General features: G+C 53.9%; 1 long non-coding RNA gene across 2 annotated transcripts; it reads left to right on the top strand.

The window, feature by feature from the left end:
• The first annotated feature begins 15 nt into the window (after positions 1-15).
• Positions 16-7,936, top strand: LOC121816190 (uncharacterized). 2 transcript variants are annotated; one of them, XR_009595951.1, is made up of 4 exons: positions 16-3,159; positions 3,562-3,754; positions 4,979-5,120; positions 5,791-7,936. It is a non-coding gene; the product is annotated as an uncharacterized LOC121816190 (long non-coding RNA). The 2 variants fall into 2 exon arrangements; XR_006055657.2 differs by lacking the exon at positions 5,791-7,936 and having other exon boundaries at positions 18-3,159; positions 4,979-5,378.
• Positions 7,937-8,527: the final 591 nt, after the last annotated feature.

Genomic DNA, 8,527 nt, shown 5'->3' with positions numbered 1-8,527 from the left:
GGCCGCCCTGCCCGTCCGGGCTCGGGTCACGCGCCAGGCCTCCGCGGACCCCGCCCCGACCCCGTCACTTGCCTCTTGCCTCTGATCTATCAGATCTCATTCATTCTTAGGGCCCCCCGCCCCCAGCCTTGGCGTCTTGGGACCCTTCGGTCCGGAGAGATGCCCCGGATCCCCGCATCCCGCCTGGGTCTAGCCTCCAGGGATGATGGGCAGGGGTCTCCCGGCAGAACCGCGCCCTATTCTAGCTTCCTGATGGAGGAGGGCATGGCAACCCACTCCAGTATTCTTCCCTGGAGAATCCCATGGACAGAGGAGCTTAGCAGGCTACAGTCCCAGGGGTTGCAAAAGAGTCAGACATGACCAGGCACCTGAGCACCCTAGCTTTCCATGAGGCTAAGACCCATTCTGGAGAGACGTTGCTCCTACATAGAGAAGGAAGACTGAATCCTTCTAGAAAAGGCCCCTCAAGGAAAGTCTCACGTGGAGCCTGAATCTTCTTTCTCCCTGCCAACTCCCAAAGCTGCCTGGGGAGGTTTCTGCTAACAAAGCATTTCATCTTCAAACAACCGAAAGCAGAAGTTCGACCCCAGGGGCCTGGGTTTCATAACTCAGGAGTTCCCTCATCCTCCGGCTCCTCGTGACTCCTCGTGACCTGAGCTGGCCACAGAAGGGCCTCCCTGGTCTTGGGAGAAAAGGGTCCAGGCTTTTGGTCCTAGAGTCCAGTGTTGGCGTAGGGTCCTCCGATGTGGGCACCCTGCTCTTACCACATGGACACCTCCCCCTGATCCCTGTCTTTTGCTCTGCTGGCACCAAGCCTGCCCACAGAAATCACAGTAGCTGCCTTGCGGACCTCCAGCCATTTCTGTGGCCGCCCTTGGAAGCCCTGAGGTGCCCATGGAATCCCAGTAGGGCTTGGTCCCCGCTCCCGAGAGGCAGTCTCTGAGGCGACATGTAGACACGGCCTCTATCCACTGAGGTGTCCTTTATCTTCTTGGAAAGCTGGCTCCTTGGTGCTTGCCCTAGCATGTGTCCTGGGCCTGGTCCCAAAGCCTTTCCCTTTCCCTGGGTGCAGCAGGTGTGGGAAGGGAGTTTCCAGTCGGTGTTTCCCCATCTCTCACCTCTCTCCTCCACAGCCAAGGTGAACCAGCCAATGGGTCCTCCATCCATAGGAGGAAACAAGCCAGCGGGGTTGTCCCTGAGTGACCCTGGTGACATCTACCATCCAGGTGGGGTCTTCCTAAGAGGTGGGTTTTGGGTCTCCTTTAAATAAAAATATGAGCTTCTCAGGTAATGCAGTGTTAAAGAATCTGCCTGACAATGCGGAAGACATGGTTTTGATCCCTGACCTAGGAAGAGCCCGCATGCCTTGGGGCAGCTAAGCCCATGAGGGGCAACTACTGAGCCTGTGCTCCAGAGCCCATGCTCCTCAACAAGAGAAGAAGTGAGAAGAAGAAGTGAGAAGCTCATGTGCTGGAGAGCAGGCCCCACTCGCCACAACTAGAGAAAAGCCTGAGCCGACACAAAGACCCAGCAGTCAAAAATAAATAAATAAATAAACATGAAAAAAAATCATAAACGCTCATAGTTGTTGAAGAATGACCACAGTGGTCATTGTAGGGTGATGAATATTGTGGGGACCTCCCGAGTGCCAACAGATGGTCAGGGCCCAAGAAGTGCAACACGGGACACAGATGGCCCCTCGGCCCCACCTCAAGGGAGTGCTATGAGGTCTGGGGCTGCATCCCTGACGCTGGGTGGAAATGTGCCAGGTTATAAGCTCTTCTGTTCCTGCAGTGTTGGGGGACCTGGATGCTCTGAAGGTGTTCTGGGCTTCTCGTAGGAGGCCCATGTGCATCCGTATTATGATGGTCAGGGCTGGTGTCGTGGGCGTGTGACACCTGACTTCAACAGGGCCCTGAGCACTTGGTGAGATGCTGGTCTGCCAAGGCCCCCATTTTCATTTTGAGCTGCACATTCTGGAGCTGGGCCTGCCTGATGATACAACCTCCGTAGGCCAGGGTCTGAAGAAGAGTCAGAGTGGGGCAGTGGTCACGCACTGGGCCCTGGAGAAGGCAGGTTAAAGGGAGGGACAGTGACATTCTCAGGCTGACAGGTAGTGTACCAGGGTTTCCTTGCCCTGGAAGCTATGCAGACTCAGAGGATGATGGGAAAATCTAGCAGGTGGAGCGGGGAGGGAGGCCAGACATTTGAAACCACAACTTGCAAGGCAAGAAGAAGCGAGTGAGTTCTCCTGTGACCCGCTCTGCCTCTTCAGCACCTGTGATGCGTGCACCACGTGGAGTCAAGCCTCTGGGCCGTTTCTTCCCCATGAAGTTGGCTCTGGTCCACAGATATACGTCTGCCTGGCTCCCAGCTCTGAGGGATGAGCTGGCCGCGTCACTTTGGGAGTCCCTCAGTGCTGTGGTCTCTTGAGGGAGGGGCCCTAGCTCTGGCCACTGCTGTGAGGGGAGGGCATTTGACTCCAGGAGCTCTCTGAAGGTGCACCGATGAAACTCAAAACCTGCTGGGACTGCAGAGAGGAAGGAGTTGCTGGACTGGCCGCCCCACCCATCTGCTTGTCTCTGCCCAGAGCAGGTGCACCTGAGTAGCAGGTTTGGGGACCCTGCGGATATGAAAGCTCTGTCTCTTCCTGATGCCACCAGTGCTCTGCGTGTTTGGGAGGGTGTTTTGTGGATAATGACTTGTCTTATCTGCCTGGGACAGAGGCTCAGGGAGCCGGCCTGTAACTGAGTAACTGATTCGTCCCTGCCGCTCAGACGTGCTTGAAGGCAGATACAAAGTCAGTCTGGAAAACTCCTGTCTGGGAAAGTCTTCTCTCCTTTGATCCTTGGCACAAGCCTGTGAGGTGGGAATCAGATGCTATCACCCATTCTACAGGTGGGGAGACTGAGGCTCCAAAGAGGACGAGAGACCTATACTCAGACTGAGGTTCATGGGTGGCAAGTTTGAATCTAGGCTGTTCTTTTTTATTGCCCCATAAAGTCTCCTGGCAAACACGTGATGCAACGCCATGACACAAAAGCCTATTCATTTCTAAAAATAAGGTTGATTTGTCCCCTTGTCCTGATAAAGAAATCTTGCACTTTACAGCCAGGCTGGGGCCGACCCAGCCTGCCCACTTGCACAGGAAGAACACAGGTGAGTTTTCATTTACTGTGGACCTGCCTCTGAGCCCTCTCCTCCTTCTTGGCTCATACCATGCTGCCTGCCCTCCACGGCAGACGGCAGACACTTCCTATTCTCTCACCTTCCCAGGCTGAGCCAGGTCTTGGATACTGCCTTTATTGTGATGGGTGCTGGTGTGCTGGGAGGCATGTCTGGCTCGTGGGCAGCATGGGTCCCTCACCAGCTGTTCCTCTGTCCACACAGTCACTCAGTTAGATGACCCTGTGCTGTGAATGTGGTCCCCAAATGCCATTGACACCACATCCTGGTCACACAGGCTGGCTTGGGAGGGGACTCGCCTCCTGGGGGTCACATTTGTGAGACCGGCCTGTCAGTCTCACCCTGAGAGCATGCCTCCCACTGTCCACCCGGCAGGTCCCATCAGGCCCACCCAGGAGCCTGCCCAGGAGCCCTTGGAGCGTGGCCTGCCTCTTGCACCGGATCCAGTCTTCTGGGACCCAGAAGGGAAGTTGGCAAGCACACTGAGAACCTAGGATGTGCCACGTCATTGTCCTAGCCCTGGGGACACAGGAGTGTCAGTCCCTGCCTGCCAGGAGTGGACATTCTGGTAAGGGGCCACGTGGAAACAGGAAGGGTGTCCAAGTAGAAAGAGCTGGATTCAGAGACGGGGCCTCTGGGAGTTTGCTCTGGGGTGGTTCTCTTAGCCATCCTGTGAGTTGGGATTGACTGACGAGGATGCCGCTATGAAAAGTGCTGGACTTTTCAAGCATGTGCAAGGACCTCGAAAGGCGGGCACTCTGGGTAGGCGTGGCCAAGTGGCCTCAGAGATGGCTGGAGAAGAAGGAGGCTGGGCGAGGTCCCTGGGTTGTAAACGCACCTCTCAGCTGCCACGCTCTGGGATCTAAGGCCAGCTTTCTGCTTCCCAAAGGCCACTGTCTTCAAGTGCAGGGCTCCTCCTCCGCCACCAGGTCCCACCCAGCCCTCCCTGGTCCCTCCCTCCTTGGGTCAGGCCTGTGTCTCCGCCTCCTTTGGCTCCCTCCCTGCTTCCCACTCACCCCAGGGGTTTCCCCATCAATCGGAACAATATATCAGCTGCGGTAAAAGGGGTGGTTTTAACCCGGTGGCCGCTAGTTTCCTGGGGAGCAGTGGTGAGGTCTTTATGTTCTATGAGCTCCCTCTGGGAGGAAGGATGGAAGGATGGAAGGCTGGGGGGTGGTGGTCAGTTAGAGGCTATTGCGGTTGTGGGCGAGAGAGCTGCTGCTGGTGGTGGGTCACTGATTCTGCTGGAGAGATGCTGAGATGGGTGGCAGCGCTGGCAGGACCCAGTTATGGACCAGAGGTGAGGAGGCCTGGCTAAAGGCTGTCTGGCCGACCTGCCTCTCCACACCTGGAGTCATCTTTTTAGAACCATCTCTGGTTCTGCCATGTCATCCTGGGACATGTGTTAACCTGTCAGGTCCCTCTCTGAGCTTCAGTCTCTTCCACCAAATGAAAGAACCATCCCCTGACTTGTTGTTCAGTCACTGAGTTGCGTCCGACTCTTTGTGACCCCATGGACTGCAGCACGCCAGGCTCCTCTGTCCTTCACTATCTCCAGGAACTTGCTCAGATTCATGTCCATTGAGTCGGTGATGCCTTCTGACCATCTCATCCTCTGTCCCCCCGCTTCCCCTCCTGCCCTCAATCTTTTCCAGCATCAGGGGTTATTCCAGTGAGTCGGCCCTTTGCACCAGGTAGCCAAAGTATTGGAGCTTCAGCATCAGTCCTTCCAACAAATATTCAGGGTTGATTTCCTTTAGGGCTGACTGGTTTGATCTCCTTGTTGTCCAAGGGACTCTGAAGAGTCTTCTCCAACACCACAACTCGAAAGCATCAACTCTTTGGCACTCAGCCTTCTTTATGGTTCAACTGTGATATCCATACATGACTACTGGAAAAACCACAGCTTTGACTCTACAGACCTTTGACTGGAGGTGGGTGCAGCAGGAGAGATGGTGGCAGAGCACTCGGTAAAGGACAGAGAAGGGAGGTTTGGCACGTGAGTCTCTCCTGCCTGGAGGCCAGGAACCACATTTCCTGCATTTCTGAGGTCCTTCAAGCTCTTCTGAGTTCCTCAAAGAGTACTCAGCCAACATTTGGCGGTTAAACAAATAGATTTCTGAGGCTTGTACAACGGAGGTTGCTTGGACAAACACTGGGCTTGAGGAAATATATATTTTTGTTTGATTTCATCCGTGTTGTGCTTATCTCTCTTTCTGCCACTGAACATGGCTTATCAGGAGCTGCACACCTTGGGAGATGGGAGAGATATGAGCGAGAAGGTTAATATTTCCGTACACCTCAGAATCATGGTGGGTCACGGGAAGTGTGTGTGTATGTGTGTTTCCTCCTGCAAATAAGAGGTGCCACAGCCCAGGACGCTGATTCTCAATGTACCCAAGAGACGGCATATCATCCCCACTTTGGACGTGAGGCTGGAGAGGGATGGGGAGCCGTCGGCATGGGGCACCCAAGGGAGAGAAGGTCTCAAACTCCTCCGTGGAGCTGGGCAGCCTGGCTTAAAGAAAAACAGTAACTAGTTTCTTGGTTACTTTTTCTCTCCTTTCAGTTACTTAATCATTCTCCCAGAACTTTCTTTTACAGTAGGAGAATGCACGAGGAGGAGAGTACAAGCAAGTGGAACTCAGTTCATCTGATGATCTGCCCACATCCGCTGAGTCACTCCTAACGGCCCCTCAGATGTCATTTTCTTACTAAGACATTTGGAAAAATTTCTGCCTCTGAATCGCAAGCAAACATTGCAATTCACCAGTCTTCTCTAAGTTATGCAAGGAACTTTGATGTGCTCAGAAGTAGAAGCTCGGGGGGGATGAAATCAATGAATTCTCTGAGAACTTTGTTTTTCTCCTACTTGAAGTTCATTTTCCAAGTGGAGGATGCGGAGAGCTCTGTCTGACCACGGGAGTCACCTCTGCAGGAAGTCTGGGAGCAGCTGATGTGGGGTTTCTTGATGACACTGGTTTTCCTTATCATCTTGGTCCTGTTCCCATAATAGACCCGAGTGTCATCCAGGAAGGGGCTTACTGCCACAGCATCTTGCCAAGGGCTGCTCCTCACAATGAAGGGCTGGCCTGAGGGTGCTTAATCATCTCCAGGGTTCTCAGGTGCATGGGGTCGCCCCCGGCATGCAGGGGACTCCTGCCCTCTGCCCCCCTGGAGCTCAGTTCAGGCCCTATCACTGTCACCTGCCTTTGTCACAGCCCTTCTCGGGGGAGAAGATGGCTTTGTCACTCATCACGGATGGCCGCTTTAAACCCCTTGCTGTGCTTCAGGGCAAGGGGTCACCTTCTGCCTGGCAGGAGCGCAGACCTTTGGTCTCCCAGGGGGGCCTGTTCACCTGTGTGTCAGGAAGGGGGCACTCCTAGGGGCCTGAGAAAGCCATTGTGTCTTCACCGCCTCACTGGCTCTTGATAACCTGGCAGCCAGAGGGCTGCGTGTTCCCCAGGGGAGCGGGTACCTTCATAAATAAGGACAAAGGGGCAGAGACAGGTTGGTGTCAGCCCCTCCGCATGTCCTGGTGCTACCCGACATGCTAACTCCTGTGCCAGCAGCAGCTCAGGCCAGACACACAGTAGGCGCTCAGGACCCAGGCCCGGGAGACAGTGGCATCTACACAGTCAGTTGCATCGCTGCCTTCCATCATGTGAAGCTGACTTGAAAAACACTGCTGGTGCAATGGTTGAGCGCTGCTCAGTCCTTACCTCAGACTTGGGCCTTGGGACCACTATTGGGCTTTCCAGGTTTGAGGGAGGTAGGCCCCCAGTCCCAGCCTCCCTGCCTGGAATCCGCACCCCCTCACCATTAGCCCCCACCCCTGACAGCGCATGCCGCCCAGGCTGAGTAAACATCACTGGCCCCACTGGAATCAGAGCAAACAGGGTTCCTCTTCTTCCCCCTTTTTGCCACCATTAACAGAAAAACTTTTTAAGCGCTCATCTGAAATGCTGGCAAACTCAGGTGACCCAAGGAGGGTGGCTGCAGGGTGGAGGCTGGGGGCGCCCAGCTTGCTGGACTGCATTCCTCTGGCATGGAGTGAAAACACAGGTGGAGGACACCCCTCAGACCCTCCCAGCAGCTCTGCCCCCCACTGCCCCCTGTAACTTTCCAAAGTAGGTCTGTGCTGACTTGACATACCATCCCTGTTCCCTGGAACCGTTCAAACAGTCAGCCTGGACCACTTCCTAGGGAAGGAGGAGTCCCGCCCCGCCCGTTAGGACACACTCCTGAGTAAACACATTATTGGCTCTGGGGAAGCTTGCCTTTCTGAGTGGGGCTGCTCACCCTCGCCCAGCTGTTGGTCTGCACTCAGCAAACATTGACTGAGGCACTTTGGGGACTCGAAGGTGAAGCGATGCAGCAAGTCTCAGGCTGTTGGGGAGATAAGGCAGGAATATAAGTGATGAGCAAACAAGGCTGAGCACTGGAAAGTGCCACCAAAGCTCTGGGGCCACCGGAGGAGGGGGGTGTCCCTGACCCCCCAGGGTCTGTCTCCTGCCCTGGCCTCAGAGACGCAGGGGCCTGCCAGGCCGGGGGAGGGCGGGGAGGGCAGGTGGGGGCACCAAGGGAAGAGAAAGGAGTAAAAGCAAGTGGGGTGACATCCGTGGGTGCTGAAAGGCTCATTCTGTGTGTGTGTGTGTATTTCATAATATATATTTAACTAGATTGTGTTAGTTTCAGGTGTTTAGCACAGTGATTCTTTTTTTTTTAAATAAATATCTATTCTTTTTCAGATTATTTTCCTGTAAAGTTTTTTTACAAACTATTGAGTAGAGTTCCCTGTGCTGTGCAGTAGGTCCTTGTTGGTTATTTATTTTATATATAGTAGTGTTTATCTGTTAATCCCAACCCTCTGGGACTTTCCTGATGGTCCAGTGGCTAAGACTCCACTCTCCCAATGCAGGGGACCTGAGTTCACTCTCTGCTCAGGGAAATAGATCTCACATGCTGCAACTAAGACAAAGCACAGCCAAAAAAAACAGGAAAACTCAACTTCTGAATTTATCCCTACCTGCTGTATATTTTTTACTTTGTGAAAAATACTGCTAAGCACATGCATATTTCTCCTCATAGATTTACACTGTCTCCTCTTTACCTTGGGGGCAGCCAAGTTTGGAGCAGACGCAGGTGTGAAGGATGTGGTCATTCAACTTGGAGCAGAAAGAACTTAACAAACTAAGAGACATGTCGCAAGAGTCCTCATTTCTAAGTTTGGAAAGATTCAACTCTTAACACGTCCCAGTTTGTTTAACCTCCCTCTCCACGTGTCACTCAGTCATCGTTGCCCTGCTGTTTCAGAGAAAGTTGCGTGGTGATCTTGAAT

Source organism: Ovis aries, chromosome 13 (genome assembly GCF_016772045.2).
Source record: "Ovis aries strain OAR_USU_Benz2616 breed Rambouillet chromosome 13, ARS-UI_Ramb_v3.0, whole genome shotgun sequence".
Taxonomy (NCBI): domain Eukaryota; kingdom Metazoa; phylum Chordata; class Mammalia; order Artiodactyla; family Bovidae; genus Ovis; species Ovis aries.
The sequence above is the reverse complement of the archived record's forward strand: the minus strand, read 5'-3'. Positions and strand labels throughout refer to the sequence as shown.